The sequence below is a fragment of the Dendrobates tinctorius genome, unplaced genomic scaffold (assembly GCF_039654945.1).
Source record: "Dendrobates tinctorius isolate UK_male_01 unplaced genomic scaffold, ASM3965494v1 ptg000075l, whole genome shotgun sequence".
NCBI classification, from domain to species: Eukaryota; Metazoa; Chordata; class Amphibia; order Anura; family Dendrobatidae; genus Dendrobates; species Dendrobates tinctorius.
Window position 1 is genome coordinate 54,042,067 of NW_027361743.1, and position 21,131 is coordinate 54,063,197.

A 21,131-nucleotide genomic window follows, 5' to 3' on the forward strand; every position below is an offset into this window, starting at 1 on the left:
CATTCAAAGAAAAGAACACGGTCCCTACAGTCAAACATGGCGGAGATTCCCTGATGTTTTGGGGTTGCTTTGCTGCCTCTGGCACTGGACTGCTTGACCGTGTGCATGGCATTATGAAGTCTGAAGACTACCAACAAATTTTGCAGCATAATGTAGGGCCCAGTGTGAGAAAGCTGGGTTTCCCTCAGAGGTCATGGGTCTTCCAGCAGGACAATGACCCAAAACACACTTCAAAAAGCACTAGAAAATGGTTTGAGAGAAAGCACTGGAGACTTCTAAGGTGGCCAGCAATGAGTCCAGACCTGAATCCCATAGAACACCTGTGGAGAGATCTAAAAATGGCAGTTTGGAGAAGGCACCCTTCAAATATCAGGGACCTGGAGCAGTTTGCCAAAGAAGAATGGTCTAAAATTCCAGCAGAGCATTGTAAGAAACTCATTGATGGTTACCGGAAGCGGTTGGTCGCAGTTATTTTGGCTAAAGGTTGTGCAACCAAGTATTAGGCTGAGGGTGCCAATACTTTTGTCTGGCCCATTTTTGGAGTTTTGTGTGAAATGATCAATGTTTTGCTCTTTGCTTCATTCTCTTTTGTGTTTTTTCATTTAAGACAAATTAAATGAAGATAATACCAAAGAATTTGCGTTTGCAATCATTTTCAGGAAGAAACTGAGTATTATCTGACAGAATTGCAGGGGTGTCAATACTTTTGGCCACAACTGTATTTTTTCTCCTGCATGAGGTTGACCAATCATAGGCAGGTAGTGTCATGCAGGGGAGAAATGAACAAGTCCCACAATAGCTTATAGTACGTTTCTCAGTGTGAGTCTAATGACAGTCTGTTCTCTTCATTAAACTCACTGCAGAACTGTGAATGATAACAAATTGTCAGGAACAGAGTAGAGCTGAGTGTGATTACAATGTGAAAGCAGAGATACCTGTGATTACTAACACTTCTTTAGCTTTCATCTCACAAAAGTCAGTGTGGGAGACGGAGAGTACAGCAGAGCTGAGCTCTACCTCATTACAAACACTTCTAGCAGCTCTCTTCTCACAGTGTTTTCAACTCTGCTGTACTATCATCTTCAGTGAGATGAAAGCTAAAGAAGTGTTAGCAATCACACTCATCTCTGAGGATTGGAGGGATCTCATTGTGGCTGGTTGTCTTCCCAGTGGATTGTGTTAAATCTCGAATCCAAGTCCTCTCCATGACAGGAAAACAATCAGGATTCATAAGGACATTTTAAGAAATGAAGGTAAGCATCAATACATTTTAAGGTAAACCTGTGCCTTTTAAAGGGGGTTTTTTCCCTGCTGAATTTTTTCTTAAAATATCCCATAATGATTAAAAATAAAAAAGTGAGTCACTGCTGCATGAAATGATTGGCTGCAGCAGTAACACATCCATACCGCCTCTAAAGAATGTGCAGAGACCAGCTCTGTAGATCCTGTTCTGGTCATACAGACATGTTTACTGAGGGTAAAGAAACAGAAAAGAGGTAAAACAGGCGAATATGACTCAAATTACAATGCATAAAATATAGGCTAGGGTTACACAGCGACATTTGTCTACCCGAATCAAAATGTCGCAATGCGACATCACATATCTCATGTTAACCCCTTAACGACCAGGGGTATTTTTGGTTTTGCATTTTCATTTTTCCCTCCCCTTCTTTTCAGAGCCATATCTTTTTTTATTTTTCCATCAATATGGCCATGTGAGGGCTTGTTTTTTGTGGGACGAGTTGTACTTTTGAACGACATCATTGGTTTTACCATGTCGTGTATTACAAAACGGGAAAAAAATTCCAAGTGTGGTGAAATTGCAAAAAAAGTGCAATCCCACACTTGTTTTTTTGTTTGGCTTTTTGCTAGGTTCTCTAAATGCTAAAAGTGACCTGCCATTATGATTCTCCCTGTCACTACGAGTTCATAGACACCAAACATGTCTAGATTCTTTTTTTATCTAAGTGGTAAAAAAAAAATTCCAAAGTTTGTTAAAAAAAAATAAATGCTTTTTTCTTATTGATAGATCGGGCGATTCTGAACGTGGCGATACCTAATATGTGTATGTGTGATTTTTTTTTTTTTAATTGTTTTATTTTGCATGTGGCGAAAAGGGGGCGATTTAAACTTTTATATTTTTTTCTTCATATTTTTTAAAACTTTTTTTTTTAATTTGGCATGCTTCAATAACCTCCATACGAGGCTATAGGCGATGAGCAGATTGCCTATATGTAGCTGAATTACAGCATTGCCATGCGCGCCGACCACCGGGTGGCACTCATAGCAATGCGGAATCAACAACCATAGAGGTCTCCAGGAGACCTCTGGTTGTCTTGCCAACGCATTACTGACCCCCAATCATGTGAGGGGGGGGTCAGCAATGCGCACATTTCCAGACACGCGTCCGGCAGTGCTTGTTAAATGCTGCTGTCAGTGTTTGACAGCGGCGTTTAGCTAGTAAATAGGCGCAGGTGGATCGTGACTCCACCTGCGCCTATTGCGGGCTCATGTCAGCTGTTCAAAACAGCTGACATGTCCCGGCTTTGATGCGGGCTCACCGCCGGAGCCCTCATCAAAGCAGGGGAGACCTCCAATGACGGACTATGCCCGTCATTGGACCTTAAGAGGTTAAAGAAAGCTGAACCTTGTTTTTTTTGCTTGAGAGGGTACACCCCACACCCACATAAACTGCACTGTATACTGTTTTGTTTTTCCCATTGTGCCAGAAGGGCCGTGTATGTTTTTCCTAATATCCAAGAAGTATCATTTCTCCTTGCGGAGAATGACATGCTAAGCATGTCGAAGTGAGGAGACTTAAAGCCGCAATGCTCCTCTGGGAAATATGCTAATTATGCAAATTGTCTCTTCAGAGAGGAAGAGGACTAGAACTCTAGTGCCACCTATTGGAGGTAGCAATCCTAAAAGTCAATGTTGACCATTTAACGAGCCTAGTTACATGACTTAGGATAAAAGCCAAACCAGAATCTCCATTTGCAGACACTGTGTTTTGGGGTACTGCCCCTCATCAGTGCAAAGTGGGAGATCTGGTGTTTTTCCTAATGTTGCACTGGTTTATGCAGCACATTTTTTAATAAACCAGTGGAACGCTTAAGGCTGTGTGCACACGCTGCGGATTTTGCTGCGGTTCCGCAGCGGTTTTGGCCGCTGCGGACCCGCAGCAGTTTTTGCTGCGGTGTACAGTACAATGATTCCCTATGGGAATCAAAAACCGCAGTGCAGATGGTGCGGAATTTTCCGCGCGGATTATCTGCGGTTTTCAATCCGCGGAAAGAATTGACATGTCAATTCTTTCTGTGGATTCCCCTGCGGTTTGCCATCTCCTCCATTGAGGAGATGAAAAACCGCAGGGCAAAACCGCAGAGCAATCCGCAGGTAAAACCGCAGGTATTTTGACCTGCGGTTTCACCTGCGGATTTTACAAAATCCGCACGGATGAATACGCACCTAATCCGCAGCGTGTGCACACAGCCTTAGCGTTCCTGTGACTACCTCTTTGAGCAGCTGAGTGAGCCGATCTGCCACAGTGGATAACACATCAATGTTCTCAGCAACACATGTCCCATTTACACAGGGCAATGTGCTACCTAATCAAGCTTAAATATTATTTCATTCAGCAAAATGGGCATTTTGCTTGTTTGTCGGTTCATTGGCAGACTGTTTAGACAGGCCGATTAGTGGAAAAAGAGCGTTCGTAGGAACTTTCGTTCCCGATTATAAATACACCTTTAGATCTGGAAAGCAACATACAGTATATGTAAAAGAAAAGAATTAACTATTAGAGAACATTGCCATTACATACATCCTACTTTTTGTAACTTTAATTTTCATGCAGACCTATGTTTCCATGATTGTAGACTACACACTCTGAACTCTGATACTGCAGTTAATCCATACTGAAAATTGCATTTTATGCATTTTAATGATGTACATCTGTACTTTTAATATGAGCAGATTGTACAAAATTATAATGCAAGGTGCTATTGTGTCTTAAAGGGAACCTGTCACCTGGTTAGGCAGATATGAGATGCTGCCACCAACTTTCAGGGCTGATATACAGCATTCTATAATGCGGTATATCTGCCCCCAACCGGACTTGTAAGAGAAAAACAATAACTTTTATAATAGTCACCTGCTGTGCGGTCCGGTCCGATGGGTGTCGCAGGTCTTGGTCCGGCACCTCCCATCTTCTTGCGATGTCGCCCTACTGCTTGCTTCATGTGGATGAGGCATCATCCACACAATCTCCTCGGTGTACTTATCTGTCCCGTTGAAGGCAGAAAAGAGAAGAGATCCAGAATATATAAATGTAAAAATAATCTTTATTAATAACAGATTAAAAAGTCAAAAAAATTATAAAAGCAAAAAATGTCTCACATGAGAGATGCCTCTACATCATGTAATCATAGTGAATCATGACCTAAAACCAGGTATTCAGCCTAAGGCAACAGTATTATATGTATGTCCAAAGTAAAGTGCGGTTATAGCAGGTAATCCACTATTGCTAAATGTGCATAGAAAGCTTCATAGTGAGGAGGGAAAAGAGCTGCAGCCAAATGTATATAAAATAATTACCTGGAGATCAAGTGAGCGGCGACTCCCCACTCGCTTAACGCCCCCGGAAGAAGCCAGCGCACGTCGGGGTGTGGAGTTGCCACCTACATTTTTTTTATGAATACAGCAGGAAATTTCTACCGTCATTACTGTCAGCGCAAATTGTGATGTGAATTTTAGATACTATTCTTCTGTACTGCAAAGACCTCTTGTATAAACAGATATGTGATGGTTTTATAATAAACATTTTGATTGATATTTCATTTAAACTGACGGAATTGTGCGTTCCATTTGTTGAATCTATTACCCCCTTTCTGAAGGGTCCAATTTAATTTTTGCGCTTTTATTTTTACCCATCTGTACTCCAATAGCAATCATTTTTTTTTACCATCAGCATAGTTATATGAGGGCTTCAGATCTGCAGGACAAGTTGTAGTTTTGAATGACACCACTTATTTCACTTTATGATGTACGGAATTTTTAATTTAAAACGGGGTGAAATGGTAAAAAAACCCACAATTCTGTCATAGCTTCTAAAGTTTCATTTTTATGGCATTTGATGTGATGTAATAATGATCCAGCAACATGACGCTGATACTAAACTTGCGTAGTTTTTTATATTTTAATACTTAAAAACAAACTTGCTTTGTGCTGCCATTTTCTGAGACCTGAAACTTTCTAAATTTTCTATTGCTGTAGGTGCATGAGGGCTTATTTTTTTGTCGAGCGGTCATTTTTATTAGGACCATTTTAAAGTATCTGCAATGTTTTGATCACTTTTTATTGCCTTTTTTATGCTAATCAGAAGTTTTGATTATGCTTTCTTCATGGCGTTTACCGTATGGGTTAATTTATTTTATATTTTCATAGATCAGACTTTTACAAATGCATGATATCAAGTATGTTGCATGGTTAGAAAGTTGAAGGTAGACTTAAGTCCATTGAGTTCAACATACAGCCTAACATGTTGATCCAGAGGAAGGTAAAAACCCCATGGGGCAGATGCTAATAACTCCATATTAGGGGAAAAATCCTTTCCCGTCTCCATACAACAATCAGACCAGGTCCCTGGATCTACGCCACATCACAGAATCGAATGCCCATAACCTGTAATACTATATTTATCAAGAAAGGCATCCAGGCCCTTTTTGAGTTTTAATAGTAAATCAGCAATTACACATCACGTGGCAGAGAGTTCCATAGTCTCACTGCTGTTACAGTAAAGAATCTGTGATTATGATTAAACCTTCTTTCCTTTATACGTAGAGGATGCCCCCTTGTCCCCATCACAGGCCTAAGTGTAAAAAGATCATTAGAAAGATCTCTGTATTGTCCTCTCATATATTTATACATTGTAATAAGATAGCCCCTAAAGGCCCCGTCACACTTAGCGATGCACCAGCGATCCCGACAACGATACGACGCTGTCAGGATCGCTGGTGCATCGCTATGTGGTCGCTAGTGAGCTGCCAAACAGGCAGATCTCACAGCGATGTAGCGACGCAGCAGCGGTCGCTACTTGCCTTTCAGACGCGGCGATCCTGACGTCCTCCCGCCCGCGTCCACGTGTCGCTCGTCGCCACAGCAGGAAGCCGCCGCCGAGAAACGGCCCAGAACGTTCTCTCACGATCAGCAATAATCAGCGGGGGAGCCGGTCGGAGGTAAGTATCACACATAGCGATATCGCTGCTGCGTCACAAAACCAGTGATATCGCTTAGTGTGACGGGGCCTTTAGCCTAAGTTTTTCCAAACTGAATAGCCCCAAGTTTAACAACCTATCTTGATATTGCAGTCCACCTATTCCCTTAATAACCTTGGTTTGTTTTCTTTGCACCCGCTCTAGTTCAATTATATCCTTCTTATACACTGTAGACCAGGGGTGGGCAATTAATTTTACCAAGGGGTCACATGAGAAACTGGCACTGCTGTGGAGGGCCAAACCAATAGGTTGAACTTAAAGGGGCGGTCCAAAGCCAAAGATGAATTTCACATTAAATGTATATCTATTCAGTGTAATAATCTAATCTTGCTTTCTAATATACTTCAATGAAAAAATCCCTAATGTATCCTCTATATTCTGATTTCTTGGCTTTTTTTTAACGTCCCATGACATTTTGTTTGAGATTCACCAGTACATGCTGGGATACTCAAATGAGCTGTCATCAGGGGGGCACTGTTTCAGACTCTGCACCCTTTCTGAAATTAGGCACCATCAGTGATGTCTGTTTTGGAGGCTCGGATAGTCCTGCTCACCTGATAATGCTTGGATTGTAAATTCTGACACATTCTCAATATAAGTTTTCTGTGCTATATTCCTTTGAATGCACAGTGACAGTGCGCTCCCTTGCTGGCTCTGAGGAGAAGAGATGACCCGGCAGGGACCAGTCCAGTCTCTGAAACAGATTAGCTTCTTTTCATGGTGGGGAAAGCAGCCTCTGCCCCCTAATGACGTCCCATGTGAGTACCCCAAAATGCACTGGGATTCTCAAACAAATTTAATTGGAGGTAAAAAAAAATTTATTTGAAATATATTAGAAAAGTGATTAGAATATTTAATTAAATTTAGTATGAAAGTCATCTTCGGTTTTAGATCACCCTTAAATTCTGCATAATATTAATTTTATCTCTTTATAAAAAGCAGTTGCTTATGTGATTAAGTTTACATGAGCGTATAAAAAAAAATCGTTATTTTCATCCAGAAAAAGACAGTTTTCCATTTGTATTGTCAACCGTATAGCATCCATTTTTATACATCAGAAGTGAATAAAATTTACAAAATACAGTGTCCATTGTTAGTAATGGAAGTGTAGCAAGGTGGCTCAGTGGTTAGCACTGCTGCGCTGGGGTCCTGGGTTCAAATCCCACCAAGGACAACATCTACAAGGAGTTTGTACGTTCTCCCCGTGTTTTCGTGGGTTTCCTCCTACATTCCAGACATACTGATAGGGAATGTAGATTGTGAGCCCCATCGGGGACAGCGATGATAATGTATGCAAACTGGAAAGCGCTGCGGAATATGTTAGTGCTATATAAAAATAAACATTATTATTTATTAAAAATCAGATGCTATACGGATGATTCATATGGGATCGATTTTATTTTATTTTTGCGCACCCATAGACTTCAACAGGCGAGTCTCGTCCGAAATACAGAAGAGACGGGTGGGTGCTGTGATGTTTCTCACACAGACATTTTCTGACTGTAATCTGGATAGCTGAATTCCATAACATTGCTCCTAGTGCTCGGTGTGAGGTCGGGTTTATTTTTTTTTTCATAGGCAGCACTTGGACAAATATTACAGTTGTGTGAGCATAGCCTGACAATACTTGTTGCAATTGTAGGGAAGGTGACCTGACGGACGGACGGACTAGTCAGAGTGAAGAAAGATAGGTTTGCACAGTGTAGGTAGGAGACAGTGATTACAGTGGGGAAACAACTAGAAAAGTGTAGTGGACGTGCAGTACCTTGGGATGACCATTAGATGGCAGGGTGGAGTGTGAGTAAAGGACTTTACAGCAGCTTAGGGCTTTAGAAACCGTTGGTCATGGGGGGCGTGGTGACAGTTAGTGACAGTTTCAAGGAACCGGGGAAGTTATAAATTCTGAGGGAGGGTTCCAGAAGGTTCCAGTCCCCAGGGGGAGCCCAGGTGACAGGAGGACTTCGCCAGTCTGTGTGCCCTGAGGAGAATCCGACCAGGGGGACTGAGGAGAGGAAACGTCAGGGGGGTGGTCCTGACAGGGAAGGACCGCAGCAGAGACAAGGCTCTGGGTGGAAGACACCGTATGTGTAACGACGAGACTGATTAGTAAAGTGCTGTTGGTGTACGGGCCTAAGGCGGCCACAGTAACCGAGCTGTCAGGATTGTCACAGTGTGAGACGGGACGTGACGTGTAAGTACGTCCCTTGTGTAACATACGGTGTTGAAGCGGCCCTGAACACGGAGGGCAGAGAGAGATATCGCGGTGTACCGCGAGGACCGTCAGTCGGACGGTGTGAAATAAACTTGGACCTGTTGCACCCAGAATCTGCCTCATCGTGTCTCTGTATCATCTCTGCGCGGTAAGAAGTGGGATCACCCCCTATCACCCCCCAGCTCGGCACCCCACCACCGACACTACATTTGGCGTAGTCGGCAGGATCACCGCCGCTAATACCTCATCCTCTGCGGCAGACCTGCCTCAAGAAATGGAAAAGGACTTAGTCTACTCAGTCTGGAATACAATTATCGGTGGATTACAATTTGTTTACCAGTGGATTATAAATGAGGAGCGCAGTGACGAATCTGTGTGGCCAGTAGAGGATCCGGGGCGGTACCAGAGACAGTGCAGTATGGCAGCGCTACTTCAACGCAGAGGCGAGGTCCGGGTGTTCGCAGTAGTTCCGAATGGATTGGGACCCCCTCCAACGTACCCCCTTGGACAGCAGTATGTGTCCGGAGGCCGACGTTTCCAAGCATTGGACCCTGACAGGTGGGTGGAGAGGCCTGCCAACGCTCCACCCCGCAGAGGGAGTGACACCGAAGAAAAGCCTGGGAGCGACTGTTTGGCGCCACTCGATTGCTGCCCACCGGACGGTATGAGACGCTGCGGAAGTCGGGGTATTGGCCGCCTAGAATGGCAGTGGCGGCAGGAGAACGAGCTGAGACAGAAGACGTCATCTTCGGGTCCATGGGCAAGAAGAGGAATCTGTGCGGAGCCCGTGCGGAACCAGAAGGAGCGGCCGCCATTGATACCAGCGGAGAGTCTTCCCGCGGAGCCCCTGAGCCTGGAAGCTGGGCCCGCTGTGCAACGAGTTGGAGAGCGGAGGCTGCGGGATGAGCCGTGCGGTGGTGTGACGGAGGCCGCGGCGCCGGGGAAGGTGAGAGTTCCCCCGGCCCTGCCGGCAGCTGCACAAGCGGCCCCTATCATCTCGCCACAACACGCAGCCTCCAGTGTATCGGAAGGCCCGGCTGCGGAGGGCCCTAAGCTATACTCGGAATTGAGCAAGGCCCTCGCTCCCGTCCCCGAGCCTTCCCGCCCAGAGTCCCCAGGGCGGAGCTTATTTACAGAAAGCGCGGTTGCGCTCCCTCGACCGGTGTCAGCCTCATCGCCCGAACCGGCCGTTACCCCGGCTTTGCTGGGAGTTGTGGCTGCGGCCTACCGGGTGGCCGCGGTGAAGCCAGTATTGGAACCGGCTGGGGTCTGTTTATCGGGCCCTGTGGACCAGCCCTCCGGAGTCCCGGCTGCTCCCATCCGCTACCTGGCCCCAGTGGCTGCTGGGCCACAGATACCATCGGCCGCCTCTACCCCACACCCTTTCTCGGCAAGGTCCCACCCATCGGACTCTGGGACTGGTGCGGTACCCTCCGTTTGGGTTGCGGAGGTTATTAAGGGAAAGAAGACACGGGAGAAAGCGATTTGGAAACAGCTGCATGACAAGGGGGAGGCTGGCATGGCGGAGAAGAGATCGCAGGGGCGGCTGGTATACACCGACCTCGAGAAGGGGTACGGTTTCATCCGTGATAAGACTGGCCAGAAAGTGTATGTAAACGTGGCCTCTATACGGCATGGCCGGGCTCTGGAAGTAGGGGACTTGGTCTCTTATTATAAGGAATACTGCCCCCGCGGTTATTATGCGGTGGCAGTACTGGCGGAGCCTGAGCAAAGCGGACCCCCGTGAAAAAGGACTGATATGGACACTCTCGGTTCCCCCAGGAGTTCCACGGCTGTGGAGCCCTCACCTCTGTCCATTGAGAGTGGTATAAACTGTCAGGAGTTCGATGCACCGTTGTGCAGATTATAAGGACAGTTGCATTTAAAAAAAAAAGTTTTGTTGTTGTTTAACGGATGCAACTATGTTTACCTGACAGAACGGGGATATGGAAAGCGGAGGAGTGTCCAGGTCCAAGGAAGGGGGGAGGAGGAAAGGAGTACTGGCGATGTTTATTGTTGAACGTTGAGTTTTAAAGCAAAAGAAAATGAAAAAAAAAAAAAATCATATAAAAATGGGTACTTGTGCTATTATAAAGTTGTTTATTGTATAATATGCCAAGGTAATATGCAACAGGTCCGAGTGCGGGAAGGTCCGAGGGACCAAAAGGAAGAGTTGAGATCCGAAAGGGATCTAAGAGTTGAGGTCTGGGAGACTGGGACGCCGACCATGACATGTAATTGAAAGAAGGAAAATGAATGGGAAGATGTGAGAAAGACAGCCGTCCTAGGTCAGGTCCCCAACACCACGGACACCCCTGAAGAAGGAAAGGCGGGCGCCGGCAATGATCTGGTAGGTGAGTGGCCTCGATCATGGCGTACCGGATAGTGAAAGGTAACAGTAGGGGAGAGTAGGGGAAAGATACACGCCGTAGAGAGAATACGGGTGTACCTTGCCCAATTTGAAAGACGTTGTCATGTGGCGTGCGCGCTGGTGAGTAGCAGTAGGCTGCTCAGAGCATAGTGCTCCCAGTATGGTTCGGCCCCCGCAGATAGTGGGTTTGGCTCAACTTCTGGTCCGACAACAGAATGTAGGTGTAGATTCAGAACGACGAAGGCAGGGATGACGATTGTCGAGGACGACAATGGACAAAGGAAGGGGGAGTGTAGGGAAGGTGACCTGACGGACGGACGGACTAGTCAGAGTGAAGAAAGATAGGTTTGCACAGTGTAGGTAGGAGACAGTGATTACAGTGGGGAAACAACTAGAAAAGTGTAGTGGATGTGCAGTACCTTGGGATGACCATTAGATGGCAGGGTGGAGTGTGAGTAAAGGACTTTACAGCAGCTTAGGGCTTTAGAAACCGTTGGTCATGGGGGGCGTGGTGACAGTTAGTGACAGTTTCAAGGAACCGGGGAAGTTATAAATTCTGAGGGAGGGTTCCAGAAGGTTCCAGTCCCCAGGGGGAGCCCAGGTGACAGGAGGACTTCGCCAGTCTGTGTGCCCTGAGGAGAATCCGACCAGGGGGACTGAGGAGAGGAAACGTCAGGGGGGTGGTCCTGACAGGGAAGGACCGCAGCAGAGACAAGGCTCTGGGTGGAAGACACCGTATGTGTAACGACGAGACTGATTAGTAAAGTGCTGTTGGTGTACGGGCCTAAGGCGGCCACAGTAACCGAGCTGTCAGGATTGTCACAGTGTGAGACGGGACGTGACGTGTAAGTACGTCCCTTGTGTAACATACGGTGTTGAAGCGGCCCTGAACACGGAGGGCAGAGAGAGATATCGCGGTGTACCGCGAGGACCGTCAGTCGGACGGTGTGAAATAAACTTGGACCTGTTGCACCCAGAATCTGCCTCATCGTGTCTCTGTATCATCTCTGCGCGGTAAGAAGTGGGATCACCCCCTATCACCCCCCAGCTCGGCACCCCACCACCGACACTACACAATGAAACTTATTGTAACACGTAATAGCAGTTGATCAAGCAATAAATTGGGAACATTGGAAAAATGTTGCTCCCCACCTCTGCTCCACATCACATATGGGGCAGGAGCTGACAGGAGGGGGGAATCCTTACTGCAGTCTATGGAGTGGATGTGATAAGCCACAGATCACAGGGGGAGCACACTATGGGGGACTTAACCCTTACATGTCCTGAACAGGACCTACAACAGTACAAGCTGGGAGCAAAGAGGGAGGTAAGGGTTAACCCTCACATACAGAGCTGAGGAGGCAGCAGAGTACATGGTGGGGCAGAAGAGTGATTGAGGAGCACATAAAATATCCCCTCTGCAGGCTGCATGTACTGGAAGTGAGGGGGGGGACTGCTGGACCCCATATTGAGAAGGAATACTCAGCCCCAGTGTTTTATCTCCTATCAGCTGCCAGGAAGAGCCATGGAGATTTAATGGCTGCTAATTAGCTGCTCTACCTGAACATAAACTGCAGCCCCACAACGTTCACTCCACAGTGTGAAAGGCAACGCAGGTGCTGTGCCCTACTCAGCACATCAGACTGCGTCTGCCTCCCAGGTGGTTTCTGGGGCGACTCCTCTTAGAAGCTACTTGCCCAATATCTTTGTGGTAGGGGCCGGGATTGGGGGGTGGACCGCTGCTTACCAGACGAGGCAAAGACGAGACGGAGACAGAATCCAGTTGTAACAGTTCCAGGTTTATTTCGTCGTCCTCCTGACGACCACTGTTACGCACCGCAGCCACTTTATAATTCTCCGTTTCTAGGCCCGGGTATCTTTTCACCTCTCCTTTAGTCGTGTTGGCGTCCCTCGCCGATCTTTCACTTGGGCTGTCCTAGATCAATCTACCTTCACCTGTCTGAGGTCGCCGTCCAGTCGGTACTCCCGGGACCTCAATTGTTCTGCGATACGTCACCTCGCCTGTCCTGCGATACGTCGTGTCAGGGCCACCCCCCTGACTGTCCTCTCCTGTCAGTCCCCTGGCCGAGCTTTTTCCGTTCTCTGTCTTGTCTTCCTCTGCTAAGCTCTTCTCAGGACTGACCACCCTGGAACCCCAACCACTCCTACTTATCCCCTCTCTCACCGGGAATTCCCCTCCTGGCTTCCTATCTCCTCGCCCCCCATGACTGTGCGTTTCTCGAGCCATAAGCTGTTGTTAAGTCCAAAGCTACTCTCCCCTGCCATCTTGTGGTCATTTCTCGGTACTGCACTCTCCTATCTCCCTTTCCTAGCTGTCACCCTTCTAACCTGTCAATCTCCGTCTCTAGTGCACAAACCATCCCCGCCTACTACCAGTCAAGTCTGTCCGTCAAGTCACCTTCCCCACATCTACATCAGATGGGTGTTGTAGTCCCTGCTTCCCTCCTCCTGTCCTGACACTCTGCCTCCTGCACAGGTTTCGCCAGCTTTCTCTGCAAGCCAGGAACTGAGCAGCCCCGCATCCACCAATGAGAAGATGGGGACAGGGCTACAGTTGCAATGACGATTCTGAGAAAGATCAGTTTTTCTACAGCTGTCTGGCTGTGTCAGCGGGCCGCACAGGAACAGTGAGGGGGCCGGAGGTGGTCCGCGGGCCGCAATTTGCCCAGGCCTGCTGTAGACCAAAATTCTATACAGTATTCTAACTGTGGCCTCACTAGTGACTTATATAGAGGCAAAACTACATTCTGGTCAGGTGCATCTCCGCCTCTTTTAATTCATCCCATTATTTTATTAGCTTTGGCAGAAGCTACCTGACACTGAGCACTATAGCGGAGTTTGCTGCCCACCCATAAGCCCATAAGCTTTTTTCATTATCAGTGTTGTAGGGGGTCACCCTCCCAGGGCTGTGGGGTACTCGGTACCGGGCCCGATGAGCTTCAATGGGAGTTGTCACGGCAGCTGGGCGCCCATTGTAAAAGGGGGAAAGTTCAGTGTGCTTATGATGATTAGAATGAATGAGTTGTGATGCCACCTGTGGTGTTCGGCAATGAAGATGTTAAGCCGACGCTACAGACAGATCCTCTGGGACAGATGGTGTGGGGCAGCAATGATGTTATAGACCTCCACAGGCAGGGCTTTAGTCCCAGGGCAGTAAGATGAAGCGACACGTAGATGGTGTAGTGTCAGGCAGGTTGACGCAGGAATAAGTGGAGGACACCGGGGCATGTAGTACTCACAGTCTGTAGTGGCACAAGAGCCCGCATCCGTGCCATGTCCTCCGGGTCAGGAGCTCAGCCAACTTCCAGGCAAGATGAAGTACTCCCTTCCAACACTCCACCAACATATGTGCCTTTTCAGGTCGGCTGCAGCACTTCCTTCATCCATCCCACTCAGTGGATCTCCTTTCACAGACAGACCTCGTCAGACTCCTGTGACAAACTGACTAAATCCTATCCTCTTCCCGTTCTTTTAGTGCAGACTAAACTCCACCCGCCTCCCAGCACGCTTCGGGTTCCAAGCAGGGAGCCACCAAAGGGTGCTTTGCTACACTACTATGTTGTGTGGGATGGGAGTGTTGGAGCGTGGTCAGGTGTCTCCACCTTACCTGGATGGTGAGGTACCACACCTCAGGAGGAGGTGCAGTACCTCTGTGGCGACTGAACCCTCAGGGGCGCCACAGTGTTATTCAGTGTTTTATAATCTAATATATATTTACCTTGTAATGTCTTCACATCCTGTTCCGTCCAGATGTGTCCGGATCCCAGAATTCCAAGAGGCGGAAGTTCACCGACCGCCATATTGGGACACCCAAGTGATGGATGGCTTAATATGGAAACCAGCCTCTTGCGCGGTAACACCAGCGGAACACCGTCGCACCACACACACTGTATATGCTGTACGCACCACACACACCGTACACGCCGTACGCACCACACAAACACTGTACACGCCGTACTACGCACCACACACAGTATGCGCCGTACACACCACACACACAGTATACACCATACGCACCACACACACACTTTATACGCCATACACACAAACATACTGTATACACCTCACACTGTATACGCTGTACACGCAACACACTCTGTATATGCCGTATGCACCACACACACACACTGTATACGCCGTACGCAGCCTGTTGCGCGGTACCACCAGCGGAACAGCTTCGCGAACACGCCACCGCCGGGATCAGCCGAATGATTCACTGACCAACGCCATCTGTGTACAGGAGGAGCGCATGCGCAGTTTTAATGTGACCGCCACTATCTGTCTGCACAAAGATGGCGTCGGTCTGATTTACTGCGCCTGTGCAAATTTCGCGCAGGCGCAATGAATCATTCGGCTGATCCCGGCGGCAGATGCGTGACGTGTCTACAGGTAGAGGAAGCCGGTCACATTAAAGTTCATTTTAAAAATTGTCTGTGTCTGACTGTGTACGAAGCATACCACATCTCCTGGGCAGGGGAAGAAGCAAAAGACAATACTGACATTACAGCAGGGGATCACAGAGGATTCATTTTGTGAGGTAAAATATTTCACTGACTGTTTTAAAACAATATTTTACCTCACAAAATGTATCCTCTGCGATCTCCTGCTGTAATGTCAGTATTGTCTTTTTCTTCCTCCCCTGCCCAGGAGCTGTGGTATGTTCTGTACGCGGCCAGACACAGACAATTTTTAAAATTAACTTTTGTCTTTGGGAAAGCCTGCCCCCATCGTGATATTACCGCCTTCCCGATATGATAGTATCGGGCCTCCATCTAGTTTAGTACATAATTATACATTTAATTTCCTCTGCCCAAATGCATAACCTTCCATTTATCTACATTAGATTTCAATGGCCATTTCTGAGCCCAAGCCCCCAGCTTACATAAATCCTTCTGTACTATTCAATTACTCTGTATTGATTATCTTGCAGAGTTTAGTATATGTAAACATAGTAATTCTACTCTGTATGCCCTCTGCAGGGTCATTAATAAATATGATAAAATAAGAGGGTCCAATACCGACCCCTATGGCACCCCACTGTTAACTGTGACCCTTTACAAGTGTCTTCCATTAAGAACTACCCTTCGTTTCCTATACCTGAGGCAGTTGTTAACCCAGTTACACATATTTTTTCCCTAGTCCCATTTTTCTCATTTTATATAACAACCTTTTGTGTGGCACCGTATTAAACAGCCTTGAGTCCAGATAGACAGCATCCACTCCAGTCCTCACTCATTAGTATTCTCATGGAAGCTGATCAAAGTGGTTTGACAGGACCGTTTCCTCATAAACCCATATTGATGGGTCATGAGGTAATTCTTTTAGAGACATTCCAGGATAGTGTCTCTCAGGAAACCCTCTACAATTTTAGCAATAGAAGAGGATAAACTTACCGGCCTATAATTTCTGGGCTCAGATTTTGTCCCCTTTTTGAATATTGTACCATGTTGGATATGCGCCAGTCCTGTGTTACAGATTCTGTAATTATTGAATCTGTGAATATTAAAAATAACGGACTGTCTATCCCTATACTTAATTCCTTCAGTTCTCGGGGTTGTATGCCATCCAGGCCGGGGGATTTGTCTACTTTACTGATTTTGAGGCGGCGCAGTGCTTCGTGCTGAGATAAGCAGGTGACATTTAGTGGAGGATTTCTAGTATCCCTGATCATGTCATCAGTCATGGGATTTTCTTGTACAAATATTGAAGAGAAAAAGGATTTCATCATTCTGACCTTTCCCTCATCCTCTTCCACCATTGTTTTTATTATTATTATTTCTTTATGTTTGTAGTGGAAGGAGGGTGAAAATTCCAACTTTTTTTTATTTTTACCTTTTTAAAAACTTTTTTTAACCTCTTTGCAACCACATAACGTAAAGATATGTCACATGGTTACAGGAGAAGTGTGGAGCGCACTATAGCGTGAAATTTATAAGATGACAGCGACGGGGCCTTTATTAGGCAAACCATCTGCACCCTGCGCATGTATTGCAGGAAAGGGATTGCTATGGCCATTGGAACAGACTCCCGCCCCTGGTTTGCAACACTTAAATGCTGTAGTCAGAAGCAGGTTTGGCTTTAATTAGAGTTTGTTTTTCATATTCTATAGGGTACAAACACACAGAACTGATCTTGTGACGACTGTGCTGCAACATAAATTTACATAGATACGCTTTTGTGAAATCCAGTCTATCCAATACAAGGTTGTCTAGGCTTCATGTTCAAGTCTTCAGTCACTCTATGTGACTGCAGACTTGTGAATAGTCATAGAGCGCACTGGGCATGCTGTCAGGATTCTCTGGTGCTGATGCTTGGCGCTTCACCTGTATTGAGCTATTCCACACACAACTAATAGCAATGTGGCCAGCAGTATGCAAATTGCGTACTTACAGTCACCCACCCACCCGTTTACAGCATTGAACTGGAGAATCCTGACAGTGCGCATTGTGCGTTTTTTTCCCTTGCATATTTCGAACTGTGGTGCATTCAAATCTGCAGTATCCATTATTTCAGCATTTTTCGGCATTTCAAATGAATTAAGCAAAAATGCATCAAAACGCTCGTAAAAACACATAAAAAAGTATGGACAGCGTTTTTCCCGACAAAACTCTGTTTTTTGCTGCAGAAGAAAATGCTGCAAATTCTTATTTGCACATAGTCATACTATCAGGTCCCATTAAGGCTACCATATCTTATCTGAAGACGACCAAGGAAAGTAAACAGAATCTTAGGAAACTTGTCTTCATTATTGTTAAGAGGACATTGTAAACTGATTATATTGTCTCCTGTGCAAGAGACAGATTTCTTCTGGGAGAATGCTGATTCAGGACATTTACACAATGTCTAAAGTCTGATTTTGTGACATGATCAAAAGTTCATTTTGTGATGTTTTCAGCTTTCTCTATGTCCTCACTTATACATAGTAAAAACTAAAAACAGATATTGTATTTCTTGTGCAATAAACAGGTATGTTCACATTTTCTATCAGGATTGCTGCGTCCTGTGATGTCCAGAGCAGTTTCAGTTGAAGCTCTTCTGTCCTATAGTAGATCGCATGCCTAAAAGCCCATTAAAAGTCAATAAGATTAGTTGCTGTTATAAAATATGTCATAACAATTTTGTAAAAAGAAGCCAACATGCCACCCTAAACAAAACGGTCTCTAATATGTAGATTGCCTATGAAATTGGCCCAGTGATTAAGGAAGACCAGAGCCTTCTGTCCTTCATGGCATCGCTTGACACAAAAATACTGTAGGTCATTTTGATAACTGTCACTGTGACACTCCAGTAGTGGTGAGATGACAGGACTGAAGGCCAGCAACAGCGGTATGCCAGACATACTTGGCATCCATGAGGGCCAGGGTATTCTTCAGCCGCTCACACTGAATGGAGGGGGCTTTTGCAGAGCCCTTTCCAGGTACCAATAACGCAGTGGCTGAGCACACTGGCCACAGTTGGGTCAAACATACCGTACAATAAACTATACTGTTAAGGCAAAAATGAACCTAGCAAACAAGCTTGGAAAGTCGGGGATAATAAAACCAGAGTCAAACCAAAGAAACACTCTCCAAAGAACTACCAACCAATCCAGAGAGACAGAGGAAGGGGCGAGGAGGGCGGACAGAAAGGAACCTCCCACCACATACCTGAACCAGAAGACATAGTCTCATGTCAACAGCTCATGCTGGGGAACCCGGCATCCCAGCACCCCTGAATAGCGTCAGCCCTGGGAGCGACGGTGTCCCGCATCCCAGCCACACCACGCCCTGAGGCAGGTCCCCTGGAATGGGGTACATGGGCAAGGTGGGACCCCACGCCGTACCCGTGACATCCCAACTATTGCAACCAGAGAGCGGCAAGAGGTAATGCATCGGTGTGCCATGGTACATCCGGAATTTTGAGGGGTACGCTTGCATGTAGAGACACAAGAATAACAAGCCTCCCTGTCCATGGGAGATCTGTCCCGATGCCCACCAGTATCCAAGGTGCCAGAACTCTCCCGGTAAGACCGCCTTCTCGACTACCTGACAGTCCTCTACATACTTGCTTCCTAAGTTATTACTTATTATAATAACACCATTTACTCCATGGCACTTTCCATATGAAAGGGATATACATAATAAAGAAACAAGTACAATAATCTTGGATTATACAAGTCACCAACTAGTAGAGGAGAGAGGACACTGCCTGCGAGAGCTCACAGTCTACAAGCAATGGGTGAGGATACAGTAGGTGAGCGTAGAGGTGGTCGTACAGCGGTATAGTGGAATGACGGTTACTACAGGAAGTAGGCTTGTCAAAAGAGGGAGGTCTTCAGGTCCTTTTTTGAAGGATTCCATGGTAGTCGAGTCTGATATGTTGAGAGATCCATAGTAGGGTTATGCATGGGATAAATCTTGTATACGATTGTGGGAAGAGGAGATAAGAGGGGAGTAGAGAAGGAGATCTTGTGAGAATCTTAGGTTGCATGCAGATAAGTACCAGGAGACTACATGTATGGAGGAGACAGGTTGTGGATGGCTTTGTATGTCATAGTTAGGGTTTTGAAATGGAGTCTCTGGGCAATGGGACCCAGTTAATGGATTGCCACAGAGGAATGGCCAGGGATTATCGGGGGAACAGGTGGGTTAGTTGTGCAGCAGAGTTTAGGATAGATTGGAGGGCTGCAAGAGTGTTAGAGGGCAGGTCACAGAGCAGGAGGCTGCAGTAGTTGAGGAGGGAGATGATTAGGGCGAGTACTGGCGGTTTTTGCAGATTCTTGATTAAGGAATGTACAGATCAGAGAAATATTTTTGAGTTGGAGTCACGAGGAAGTGGAAAGAGCTTGGATATGTGGTTTAAAAGAGAAATCAGTCATATGTTACCCCGAGGCAGTGAGCTTGCAATATTTGTGAGAGTGGAATAGAGATGACTCTATGAATTGTCCCAGCCCGAAGGTGTAGAAGGAGAAAAGGAGGGGTCTAAAATTGAGCGGAGCAGACCCCGACCTCATGAGAGCGGCACAGAAACATTGCCTCCAGCACACCGCCCACACACCAGACCTGCGGCGCTGACTGGTCGAGGCTGGAGGGGGCGTGGTCTGAGAGAGGGCTGCGTAGATGCCGCTGGTGGCGTCTGCTTGCAGCAGTATACATCACACCACGCCTCCAACTCTGTGCTAAAACGTGAGGGGGCGGAGGCGTGGTGTGATCTATACTGCGGCAAGCAGACCAGTGACACTGTGGTGCAACATAAGGCTAGCATTTATTACTTTAGACTGGGTCTGGACTGGGTGTTTGGGTCTGGACTGGGTGTTTACGTCAGGCCAAGGTCTGGGACTCTGGGTAGAGTGGTCAGCGCCTAATAAAGCCCCTGTGAGCAGAACAGGAGTAGTACACAAATACCTTGACCTAAAATAGCAAGTTTTTCCAAACACTGTTAAAGTTAACAATTAAAGTGAAGAATCACAAGCTGGTTGCAGTTCATCATCTCATCATTAAATAAAGATGTAATTAGGTCCTCCATATTTTCATTGTATTGTAAATCTTTGCATTGTTTAACTTACTGTTTGTTTATGAAAAGATAGCATATGTATATTATATACATATATAATATTGGGTACAACTGAGTTAATTATATTAGTCCGGCCCTCTGACACCATCCCAATTTCTAATGCGGCCCCATGGCAAAATTAATTGCCCACCCCTGGTCTAGGGCATCGTAGGTACGCTCCACGGCTACTGCTAGTTGTGTTGATAGGATCAGGGGTCTGCAATCGGCTTAGTTACCAACCTCTCTGGTTTTCTGGTGGCTTAGCCTTTTCCTGCCATCCTCCTCGGTGACCCATTCATAACAGAATCACCAGCCAAACCGTAGACTCTAGGGTACTCAAAAGAAGGAAAGAATTGTAGAAAAAAAAAAAGGTGTCAGAATTTTCGCTGCTGAAGTGCGGGGAATTTCTGCCTATCTTGCTCAATCATCTGCTGAAGAACCAAAGATCCCTACTCCTGATGTTTTTTCAGGGTATCGGTCAAAATTTTTGAATTTCAAGAATAACTGTAAACTATTTCTTGCTTTAAAGCCTAATTCATCGGGGAGCTCGGTGCAGCAGGTTAAAATTGTCATCTCCCTGCTGCGCGGCGATCCCCAGAATTGGGCTTTTTCTCTGACACCTGGAGATCCTATTCTGGCTAATGTAGATGTGTTTTTTCAGGCCCTGGGGTTGTTGTATGACGAACCTAATGCTATTGATCAAGCTGAGAAAACCTTATTG

At 46.3% G+C, this 21,131-nt stretch overlaps 1 long non-coding RNA gene across 1 annotated transcript in view; it reads right to left on the reverse strand.

Annotated features, from left to right (window-relative positions):
* Nucleotides 1–702: 702 nt before the first annotated feature.
* The window catches only part of LOC141096564 (uncharacterized), a 59,497-nt gene continuing 39,068 nt past the window's right edge, over nt 703–21,131 (reverse strand). Inside the window, exons 2-3 of the long non-coding RNA XR_012233713.1 lie at nt 4,154–4,283; nt 703–1,471 (exon numbers count right to left, since the gene is read on the reverse strand). This is a non-coding gene — a long non-coding RNA (uncharacterized lncRNA). The remainder of the gene's footprint in view (nt 1,472–4,153; nt 4,284–21,131) is intronic.